Raw genomic sequence first — 12,906 nt, 5'->3', positions numbered from 1 at the left:
AATGAGAGCGAAAGAGAATGCACATGAATGGAAGAGGGTTTTGGACTGAAGGGAGGCAAGAAAGGAAGACATGTTAAAGGAAAACTGGACTTTTTGGGGGGAATTTTGCCCATCATCCACAATCCTTGTGAAACATCAACACATTTGTCTTTCCCTTTTCTGTGGGTTCTAAAGACAGAAAAACAGATAGCAATAGGCAGCTAACCCGCACATAATGGGACACACCTATTCTGCTGATAAAGCCCTCTAAAAAACACCAAAAACGCCAACAATACTCCACTGACATAACGTGGCCTGCATATGTGCAAAGATTCCTCGAATAATTAGAGTATCTCGATTACAAAAAATAATCAAGGATTTGTTGTTTTGCCTCGAGGAATCGCTTACGTCACCAACGCGCTTACGTCACCAACACGCTTGCGTTACCCAGGCAGAGGATGAAGAAGGAAGAGGATTTTTGAAAGCAAGGGAAGATTGAAGAGAAGAGAGAACGCAACACGGCAACGAAAGAGTAGGAAAACAAAATGTAAAAAACACAGAAAATGTGGCTAAACAGCAAGTTGAACACCGTGACGTGAAGCCGTTGTTACGTGGCACTTATAGACCACAACAGCACATCTTATGTTGCATCATCTCCTCCCGAATGGAGCGGAAGATTCGAGACAAGGTTAAATTAATGTAGCACAAATCAATGAGATTAAGGTTTATTACCTTACTAACATAACGCTAGCTGTGTGGAGGGCTAGCTTTCTCTTATGTATGACTACCGTCGAATGTGTGGCAGTTTATTGCGATGGTAACGTGACTTCATACACTTCATACAGGGTTTATTTCCACTGCAAAAACACAGCGCCATGAGTTAAGAAGATGGAAAATAGAAACATTTTAGCTCGCTAATCAGTAGCTGCTAATGTGTTCCACTACAGAAGGTGTCTTCATTTTACTTTGAACACTGCAAAAAGTCAATATCTAACAAAGAATATTTGTCTTATTTCCAGTCAGCGTGTCTAAGTTATAAACACATAGCCATGTTTGAAAAAAACGCTACAGAGTGAGGGAGCGGTGTTCCAACTGTGATGAAGCGAGGGACGACTGTATACCGGAAATCCTGTCGTAAAACCCAAGCAACCCCAGCCATTACGGTCCGTATCTCTGCATTTGTTTGAAGGTCTATGTAAGTCGACGGCACAGTGTTTCGGGGAGACACCAGTTGCAACTGGTTACTAGCTGTGGTTCCGTCATCGCCATGTCGTTTAGTGACAATAGAAACGGCCAGGCAGAAAGTCTGAGACTACCTCTGCCAGATGGTCTAGGATCGGTTGTTTGGTACGCACCCAAGCAGAAGAACTACACCAAAGCAGAAAATAAACCAGAGCTTGGTTAGAACAGACCAAAGGGTGCCAGTGTGAAAGCACCCTAGTGCAACATGAAATGATGGTCATGGAGTGGATTACATAGCTGTCTTCAATGGCTCGTGTCACCTGACTTACAATCACCCTGCGACTGACGATTACTCCATGGTGTTGTCCCCCTTAGATCAACTGGATAGGCTGAAGTCCCTCCCCATAACGACTAAGTTAAGCAGTATAGAAGACGGATGGATGGAAAATAATGTACGAATGATTTTAATCCCCTATGCACTTAGAAATGGTTGCCAAAGCCTTGGTGAAAAGGCTTCCACCATGGAGACAAGTAGTGAGACGTGATCCTCCCTGAGAGTAGGGGGAATGTCATGCACACATGCTGGAACACTCCCTGCGAGGAGGCATTGGACCAGTGACAAAAAAGGAGAAAATAATATGAAATAGCGCTGGTGGAAGGCGCTTAAATGCCGCCACCGTCTCCCGACAACCCGATGCCAAGCAGAAGGTTTGTTTTCTTGTTCTGCAAAACCGGCGTTCCAGAACTTGCCGACGCCAGAGAGGTTGTGCTTCAGGTGTGAGCGCCACCGCCATATATCCCGCTTATCCACCCACCCAGCAGCCTGGCTTTAAATACACAAAGACAAAGACTCTGCCGGGTGCTGCTGAATGCTTAAAAAGCCACTGAGTGACAGGATCTTGGACTTGTGTGAAATATAAAACACATTTGCGACGGACAAGGTAAGGTAGAAAGAGGGAGGCATCGACTTTGTTCACAGCAGGGTGCTGACAGGTCCGGGTCCTGGAACCTCATCATTTGAAGGGCATGGCCACTAAGCAGCGGACAATTATTAAGGGCAAATAAAGTTAAATTTTGATAGGCAATCCAGACCTAGTGACCTACCTTTCATTACGTAGAATACATACATACATATGTTTTACTGTACAGTATTGATAGCTGGGATCATGGATCACGTCTTCAATACAAAGACTTTTTCTTCATATAATAGGCAATTTGTTGGTTTACATCACCCTTTGTGTTGACTCTCGTTGAGCCTACAGTATGTATATGCAAGACTTTGCCAGGAAAACGAGTTGGAGTGCATAAAATGAATCTTATTGGGCATTTGCCAGAATTTTCAACAAAAGGCAGCTCACTGGTTCATAGGCCAGCTCTGCACTAAGCAAATTAACTTGCAAACAAAAAAAAGACTGGTATGGGGAACTTGGGCCATTCTAGAACATTCCTTTAACTTGTGGCCTGATGCATCGTAACTGAAGTAAAAGTAGGATTCAGACAACCAGGATAAATGACTGAGCTGACCTCAACCAACCCAAAACAACAGCGTCAAGGCTTAATTGGCTGCACAAAGCCCAAGCCAGGATGAGCAGGCCAGGTGAAACCTATCCCGAATCAGGGCACGTATGCGGCTTCCTTAAGTAGGCCCCGCTCAATCGCAGAGTCACCGATTCCCCATGGCAACGAGAGCGGTGTACTTTCCCCCAACGGAAGCAGAAATTCTCAGAGGCTTAAGAGGCAAAAGAGCAAATAAAAAAGAAAGGCAATACTGTCACAGTCATAAAACAGAGAAAGAAAGCGTGGCAGAGGCGATCTGCAATACTTAAGTAAGTAGCGCACAAATACACAATCAATGCTCCGCTGAAACCATCATGATTAAAATCCAAATAGTTCATATAATGTTTGTTGCTTTCTTAACAAATCAAGAACAGCGGTTGCCCTGCGATTGGCTGGCGACCAGTCCAGGGTGTACCCTGCCTCTCGCCCAAAGTCAGCTGGGATAGGCTCCAGCATACCCACGCAACCCTAGTGAGGATAAGCGGCATAGATCGCCTCAAATGGATGGATGGGTGTATTTTATATATATGTGTAAATGATGTAATAAATGATCTCATGATTGCAACATCATCTAAAATCATTTCTCTACAGTGATTGAAATGAATGATGACAGTGGGTGGAGCTGAATGTGGACAGCGGATTAATTCTTGGTTTCCATTAATGGGGACTGCGGATTGAGATAAGACATGAGATGAAATAGATCCTGGACTTTAGCCTGGTCTGGAGCAGGCTGACTCCACAGAATAAATCCCCATGGTAACTTACATCAGAACATATGCCACTTTCGTGCAACCAGATCATGGATAAGTTGAGCCAGGATGTCCCAAGATATCCCAGCTCAATCCCTTGTCCTAGTTTTGTGCAACAGGCCCCAGGTACGTGAAATCCTATTCTCAGGATGTTTGCCCACGGTACCGTGCTAAGGAAGACCTTCTATCATTTTTTAAGCAAGGTGCTGCTCCATAAGATGAGCTAATCGATGGGAAGTGTGGTTCCCATTTTGTAAACATGCACGTTCCCCGCTCACACACACATGCACACATTGTAGTGTTTGTTTGTCCCCAGCTGCCTGTTTACAAGCGTTGTCGCTCGCGGGGAGGGTACGTCAAGAGACAGATTGTTGAAGTGTGTGTGTGGGTGTGTGTGTGTCACTGAGGAGAGGCTCATTGCACAAAGAGAGGCAACGTCATTGACTTTTCAACAAGACGCTAGAGGCGAGAGTCAACACTTACACACAAAGACAGGTTTGACTGATTGCTTTCACATCGAGAGACAATATCACCCCGGCAATAAAAGATCATCTGATGAGGAAGAAAAGGAGGGATGTGATTACCCTCAATATCCTTAATGTACAAATGCACATATGGATGGATGCTATGGGAACACAATCAGTAACTCCATGACGTGTTGTCACAATAATATATGAAAATTACAACATCACATTTGAAATTGTACTCATTTCCAGCAACATGAGCATTATTCCAGGAAAGCATGGCAGACGCGCAGCACAAAACAACATAATGACTTTCCATGAAAAAGCCCCAAATAGCCCTAATCAGAAAGCCATCAAAGCTCTACTCTGAATATCTGGGCATGAAATGCAAAATTTAGCGCTCAAGATTTGACTATGATGCCATGAAATAGTTGACGTTCTGAACTCCTGTTTCAAAGCCAGGACAAGTTGTGGTCTGCATGGCTGTAGCTCAAATTCCAATAGTTACTCGGGGTGTCACAAGATCCCACGAGATTGAGATGTGTAAAAGCAGGAGTTGATTAAGTTCCAGCAAACCAACATATTCTACCTGTTGCTCTGCCTTATTGAATGCATCTATTAACATCCAATCAGGTTTAAGAACAAACAACGAACATGTGGCTTACATTTCTGTGCACTTACTAAATCCTGAATGCTACGTCGGCACTCTTTTTCTGTGACTAAGTCTTGTGCCACTGCTCTTATTTTAAAAAGTAAAACAATTCAAAATGCATTCCTTGTATTTTTTAAATTCAACAGATTGTCACATTATTAAAATGACATTTTATTTGGGAGACACTAAACAGCGCTTCTGCGATTGGCTGGCGACCAGTCCAGGGTGTACACCGCCTCTCGCCCGAAGTCAGCTGGGTTAGGCTCCAGCGTACCCCCGCAACCCTAGTGAGGATAAGCGACATAGAAAAAAGATGGATGTGTTTATGACTTGCCTCCAAGCCTCCAACTTAGGACTTGGCTTGACCTGTTACTTGAGACCTGACTCAAGACTTGAGGTTAAAGACTTGAGACTTGCAAAACACTGACCTACTTATTTGACACGCTTATGTTAGCGGGCAGAACCGCCACTCCTGAAGGTTTGAACAAGTCGCCCTCCACATGACTTGGAACATAAAACAAATGTCCCTTTTTTATATTTAACTAACATTTTTTGTACCAAACCCCTAAAAAAAAAAAAAAAAAAAACTCACCCGACACGACTGCTTTCTTTTTTGCCAAATGTACATTTCCTCACTGACAAACAGTGATGTAATGGAGGACCTTGAAGGTCTCGATGAGAAGCCTGACAAATACCTGCTGTAAAAAGATTTGCAAGGCTGCCCCGTAAGTGCGGTATTCCTAGCGAGAATGCAGCCTTGTTCAAGTGCATTCCCTACCATTTTGCTTTACTTTCTACATTGCCTTTCTAGGTTTTAGACTTGTATGTTATCATTCACTCCTTGATAGCAATCCTTGGGATATTATTAGATACTGAAGCATTTGTGTGCGTGGGGGCAAGTGCGTAATTTCCAATAAAGCAGCGATAACATGTTTAGTGCAGCCATTCCAGACTCAACTTCCACTGCTTGCTCTTTCTCCATTCGCATCTGTCCCTTCCAATCCTGTTTATCGCACTTTACTTTTAAGTCTCACACATTGCCCACAGGAGAGAAGGATTTCTTTTTTTTTTTATCCTCTATCACAAGCGGCGAGATAGCCTCTCAGATGAGCAGACCCTCTGCAATGGGTTTAATCCAAGAAATAAATTTGGAGTCAAAATGTACTTCATCTACATCTCACCCTAAAGTAGCAGTGAGCTGTTAATCCAGCTCTAACGAACAAGCTGTCAGCCGCAGCCTCATAAATAAGAAGCGTTGGTGAATGTGTTAGTACAGAGGCTAAGCAGGGCTCTGTGTGTGTGTGTGTGTGTGTGTGTGTGTGTGTGTGTGTGTGTGTGTGTGTGTGTGTTTGGGATGGTCAGATTTATTGCTTTCAATTTAATGAAGAGAACAACGAGGCCGCACTTATTCAAAATCATCAAAGGAGAGCCATAATGATGAAGAGACAGGATGGCCTGCATGGAAGGAGAATGCTACGAGGATGCAGTGCAGTTCCACCTACGGCACGTTAAAAAAACACACAAAAAACAATGACGATGAATCATTTGCAAGGCTTATTGATTGTACACCTTTGTTTCAGTGTCATTGAGGGAGTCGTACAGCAGGTCCACCTTCCTTGTAGATACCTCTTGCAATCACACCACAATTAGTTTTTGTGGCGTTCAAGCTCCAGTTTTTTAACAGTCCGACAGGTTTAGTGGAGCAGTAATCTAAAGGTCGGCAGGTGCAGCACAACACGCGGCTAAGATCAACACGTTCATGCTTCCTAAGAGCACTTATCAGCGCATCTGTATACTTAAAGTAGGACTTCATCCACTCTCTTCTTTGTGGACATTAGGAGCCTGTCAACCATGGGTTGGCACTGTTTTGGGAGTCATACTTGAATACAAGTTAACTCAGGTGCAATCCAGCTAAAAGAATTAAGACAGTGGTGCAGGGAGCCAAGATGTGACCAACATGGACTGACAAAAACAAAAGGTGCCAGTGGTAGTCCAGCCGAGAAGAACAGAGAGGAGGGAAGTCATTCATTTAGAAGGCTGATCCGGACAGATTGCGTTCGTTAAAATGTTGCTGGCCTTTGCGCGTAGGTTGCATCGGCTCTTTTTCAGCACTGGCCGGTCGTCATCTTGTGGCCTCTACCGGTGCGTGAAGCTTTTTAACTTAGGCTAGAAAAGACTTTGTACCCCGCAAATCCTTCACACCCCGCGCCGACTGAGCAAACACTTGACAGTTCCGCCTCGCCTCCCATGCTTAAGGCTGCCAGGTTGGTGTAGCGCAGCTTCCATCACCTATTCACTAGTAAATCTCAAAAGCCCGTAATCCAGTATAATTGACTTAACCTTGGGTAATATTGTAGACCAGTGGTTCCCAAACTTTTTACCGTCGCGCAACCCTTCAGACATTGACTTGAAGCCATGTACCCCTTACTCCTGCACACTTAAAGAACATAAACCATTTTTAATTTTCATTAAATTGAAATATTAAACATGATCAACTGATTAATTAAGTATATAGTAAGTAACTCTGGTTCAAAAATGTGTATTTTCAATGGTCAAATTTTGATAAAGGTTTTACATGAGCACTGATAGTTAAGTCGTGAATATCTCTTGGAGATGAATAAAGCATAAAGAGTACTCTTCCTATACATCTTTTATTTCAGATGTTGGGATCCCTCCCTTTGAACAGGTTGAACTTGAGCTGCATTTTTGTCCACTTGTAATCGCTATGATTGTATGTACTTTATTTATCCCACAGCGGGGAAATTTACTTGTTACAGCAGCAAGACAAGTAAAGAGAACAGTGTAAAGAAAGCATAGTGTCTACAAAATGGTTCAGGTGGTGCAGGTGTTGTAGAACCTGACAGCGGTCGGTATGAAGGACCTGCGGAACCTCTCCTTCTTACACCGTGGGTGTAACAGTCTGCTGCTGAAGGAGCTGCTCAGGGAAACAACAGTGTCATGTAGCGGGTGAGAGGTGTTGTCCATGATGGATGTCAGCTTAGCCAACATCCTTCTCTCCCCCACTTCCTCCACGGAGTCCAGAGGACCGTCCAGGACAGAGCTAGCTCGCCTGATCAGTCTATTTATCCTGCTCCTGTCCCTGTCCGTGCTGCCCCCTCTCCAGCAGCCCACAGCATAGAAGATGGCTGAGGCCACCACAGAGTCATAAAAGGTCCGTAAAAGAGTCCTGCACACACCAAAGGACCTCAGTCTCCTCAGCAGGTGAAGGCGACTCTGGCCCTTCTTGTAGAGGGCGTGGGTGTTGACGGACCAGTCCAGCTTGTTGTTAAGGTGAACACCCAGGAATTTGTAGCTGTCTACCAACTCTATGTCCGTTCCCTGGATGTTCACCGGTGTGAAGTGAGATGTTTTTCTCTGGAAGTTAATGATCATCTCCTTTGTCTTGCTGGTGTTGAGCTGCTATGATTTCAATCCACATATTAATTTGATACCAAATTGAAAGGGAAAGTTGAACAACCATGATAAAGCAGTATCCAAAATACAACAATGCATACAAGCAACGATAAGGCCTCATTTTCAGGGGAATCTCCACTCTCTCATCCTGACCCGCACATACATTGACAGGTTTTCACAGTACGGGGATTGAAACACCGATGTAAGTTAAACACTCTTAATACACAACATAATCATCAAACTTACTTATAGAAATCACAGAGCAATGAAGAACTTCACGCCGTGTCTCGTTCCGTCTTTCTGCTATGACGGTGCGCTCTGTGCTATGAGGTGTTCAGGTGCACTTGTGATTGTGAGTGTTAGGTGCCATTTGTTTTTCATTTTTATTCACGCACCCCCAATGACAACTGGCCTACCCCTGGGGGTATGCGCACCCCGCTTTGGGAACCTAAGTTGTAGACAGGGGGAGGTGATACTACTACTAACTGCTGCTACTGCTGGTCTGAAACCAATCTGGACTGGTCTTCTGGAGCTGTTTACGCTACATACAGTATGTAGCCTAACACTAATATCTAGGGCCCTTTGATTTCCACCTTGACCGCTGAATCTACTTTAAACATGGCATCTCATGGAAATTGACCTAATGTGAATGAAACGTCGTCAGCAGCAGAACGAACATTTGTGTGGGGAAATCGTGGCAAAATCTAATCACAAACACTAACCCAACCCCTCCACAGGTAAACATGTCAAAACGGGTCCCTGAAAGAACGGAAAAAGTTGGTGAAAAAACTTGCATGCCAGTGCGGCTTTGTGTGCGCGACTCAAGCTGTATGAGTGTGTTTACAACGTGTTGTGTTTTACCGCTTGTTAATGTTTTACGATGCCCGCTGACGTCGTGCAAGTTCTGAGTGAAATAAGGACAAGAGAGGCACGTTTATTCTCAACACACTTAATATCAAATCAAAATAAGAGCGCTGTTGGCCACATACTGTCTAATTGTGTAAAAAAAATAAAGGTGTCTTACATTAATAATGCAATGGGAATTGTATGTAATTAACCCTCACAAAAGAATACATTCATGCTGGTAAAATAAGTGAAAAAGGCAAAAAAAGTAAATTAAAAAAAAATGTAAGCAGAAAAACTGAATTTGGAAAAAAAACCCACTGATTTTGGGAAAAAAAAAACAGATTTAAAAGAGAAATAAAAAAGTATGGCTGCAAAGTATTTAAATTCAACCAAAACTAACATATCTTGACCTTGATCAGATGTCTTCACGTTCTTTGGCAACATTCCAGGATTTGAGATAAAGAGGAAGCAACTATTGTGGGCGGTTCTTGGATACAGTATGCAATGCTAGTCATTGTCTATCCTTAAGATGCTGTAATCACAAAAAACTGTTCAAATGTATCATCCCGTTGCTATGAGGCTCCTTCCCATTGATTGGACCTTTATACAGTATATGGCAAATGTGAAATAATGCAAGATATGGATCACTGAAAACATTAGAATGATAAGATAAGACAGGGGTATGTCTGGGGAGCTGTATTTAAGACGCTCAAGGAAACCACTCTAATGTGAAACTGAGCTCAGTCTGGAACAAATCTGCACGACAAAGAACAGATTTTATCTGCATTGTTCCTTTCCTCTGGGCAGTTGTTTTTGAACCGCAATTCTGCCACTAAGCCCATGGAGAGAACCTCTGAGCCAGCCTCCGACGACAGTCACAAGTAGTTGCCAGGACTTGAGAGCGGGCAGGGGTTGCAACACCAGAGAAGGCTCACACTGAATCCAAGTCTTCAAGCAGCTCTTTTGCACAGCAGTTGTTGGCCCGACAGATTATATCATGCCGCTTTCAGAGGCGGACCGCCAACGTTGCTTGTGAATGCATTACTTCCACTGACTATGGCCTCGGTTAAGCGGATACTGAACTGTATTAGACTCACGTTCAGCTTCTGGGACACACTGAAAACTGTTTCGATTCGACGGTTTTGCCAGTTGCGACAGGATATGGAGTATACAAACTATATGTTGTGAGAGTTACTGATGCATGATTGAAAAATTGGAGCAGATGCAAAAAGTTTTTTCCCTTTCTAAGGAAAGTAGTGTTTCCTATCAGAAAGACAAATGACTAAAAAATGAAGCTGAATCACATCCAGTAGGGGCAAACCCTCAAGGGTGGAGTGGTTGATTTGTCTTGCCTGTGCCTTCCAAAAGCATTTAAATTCATAGCTGAAAAAAATCAATCATGCTCTGTCATTCGATATTGTGTTTTGGGGACCAAATTAACTGTTATTTATAGCAGTAAATGATAGTTCAGCTGGACTGAACACAAGGAATACTGTAGCAGCTACAGTAGCTCACAAAAGTAAGCACACCCCTCACGTTTCAGCAAGCATCTTCTCAAGAGACAATACTATAGAAAAGACACTTGGATGTAGTTTAGAGTTGTCAGTGTAACGTTTAGAAAGCAGCATAGATTTACTGTCTTCTGAAAATCCCACAACAAGCAGCCATTATTAGGAGTTTACACTAACTCTAGCAATACTTCCGCGAGCACCGTGGACAGCGGGTAAAAGATAGTCAAAATAATCCCCTCTAAATTCATGCGCAGCTGTGCTTGGTGATGAGTATGTCATGTGACAGCTGACAGGAAGTGGTGGCGTGATTGACGCATGAGAAAGTGAGCAGACTTTTCCAGGCTCGCCTAAACTACAGTTCATGCTTGATGTTATTTTGGGTCAGTTGCTTGGAAAAAAGTTACCTCGTGGGAGAGTTTCAATTTACCATCCGAGTTGGAGTTAATTGGGAGCTGCAAATTTCCCACAGGGGTGAAGTTGTTTGAATGGTTGTCTGGTACGGTATATGTCAGTGGGTGATTGGCTTGTCATCTTTAAGCATAAAGCTGGTCTCTTGCACAATGCGAGGTAGAGACTAGTTCTCCCGAGGTAATGAATTCACAAATGTACGCCAGTAGGGAGCAAACCTCCGACAAGGCAGCTCATTTTCTGCATAATGCCATGGTGGGCGGTTGCACTAATGGCCCCCATTGATTCCTGTGGTTTGGATGAAGGGATTTCATAACTTTGACCTTGCCCGAATTTTAAGTATATAGAAAAAACCTCATCTGAGGAAGATAAATTACCACTAAAACCAATGGCAGAGTGATAAATCAAAAACCTTTAGCGCAAATGTGTTCACAGACAATCCAATGCCACCACAACTTTTTCGTTGGAGGATCTAAGTACGTCTAACAGTGACAGTAATGGTTTAATAGTATGAACCACAAAAAAATGGCTGCAGTTACAGTAAAAACAGAGAAATCCAGGTATTTGCAGCATTGCCTTGCATGGAGAAAGAAAGATTTAACTTTGCTTGAAATGCCACTATTAGCATGGCCCATTCAAGTCAAAAGGCACACAGCTGGAGGCTCCGCTGTGAGCAGGCTTGTGGGCCAGCTAAATTGGAGCATGAACTACACAAGATCTCAAAAAAGGGTGAACTTGATGTGCATGCAAATTTATGAATGTGTGCGCTTGAATTGGTAACTCTAATAAAGACGCTCCTTGCCTAGTTGTACTTTTGAACCTGTGACTATTAATGATTTTTAAATGGTTGACTGAGTGGAAGCCGAGCATAAAAACAGCAAGTTTGTGGTTTTATTCAACAGTTTATGTAACCTACCTAAGACTGATTTGTGCTAGGTTGTTGTCCTGTCAAACATGGACGCCCTACAATAGTGGTTGTCAACCTTTAGGAGCTTACAGGCCAGCAGGCTGCCCTACCTAGTCAGACTAGCGTCGTAGGGACAACTTTAGTCTATTGCTGTAGCTCGTCATGTAAGAACTCAAGTTATTTTGGTTATCAAGAAAACCATTGCCAGTTGCTAGATATCAGCTCTTAAATTAAACGCTTATGAGCTATTTTTGTTTTCATTATATTTGTCCAAACAAATGTACCTTTAGTTGTAATTTAAATGAATCAATAAACTGAAGAAACAAGGGTGGTCTAAAAGGTTTTTCCATGACTGTAGATAGAACAGCTATAGTCTAGAGCAGGGGTCACCAACGTTTTCCCTTGTGAGAGCTACTTTTACAAAATGAAAATGGCCAAGAGCTACTCATTTTTGTAACATTTTCAGAGCTTATTTTAAACCCAAACAAAGCGAATATGCTTGTTTTACCAGAACATGAACAAAATGCTGGTGTCCACAACTCACATGTTGTATTTCACAATGCATTTCTTTCTACTCTTCTTTCATTATTAACTGAAAACCTGAATGAAAAGCAGGCTTGCGGGCACCTCATGTGGTCGTGGGGGGCTACCTGGTGCCCGCGGGCACCACCTTGGTGACCCCTGGTCCAGATCTAGTCTGACTAGAGGGCACAGCTATAATCTAGATCTAGTCTGACTAGATAGAACAGCTATAGTCTAAATCTAGTCAAACTAGAGCTGTAGGTGAGACAACTCCAGTCTAGATTGGTGAAGCCTACAGTCCAGTTGCGATCAACTCCATGCCCTGAGAAAATTCCAGACTTGCATTTTGGCAGATACCAGCTGGCCCGTAAGCTCACAAAGGTTGACAACCACTATTGTAGGGCATCCGTGGGATGGTGGGACAACTGCAGTCTGGCTAGATAGAACAGCTGTAGTTTATATCTAGTCCTACTAGCGTTGTCCCACCTAGTTAGACCTCATTCTGGCAGTCTCGGTTTGGGTTTTTAGAACCACTGCTTGGATCGGAAGACAACTTTCGTCTCGTCTAGCTAGATAGAACACCTGTAGTCTATGTCTAGTCAGACAAGAGTTGTCCCACTGAGTCGTTGAGTATGAACTGATGAAACCTGCTTGGATGAGAGGCAAAAGGTCTTCCAATACAACCTGAAAAATCCAGTTGAAATTGATTCAATGC

Source organism: Dunckerocampus dactyliophorus, chromosome 20, assembly GCF_027744805.1.
Source record: "Dunckerocampus dactyliophorus isolate RoL2022-P2 chromosome 20, RoL_Ddac_1.1, whole genome shotgun sequence".
NCBI classification, from domain to species: Eukaryota; Metazoa; Chordata; class Actinopteri; order Syngnathiformes; family Syngnathidae; genus Dunckerocampus; species Dunckerocampus dactyliophorus.
Note: the sequence above shows the minus strand (reverse complement) of the source record.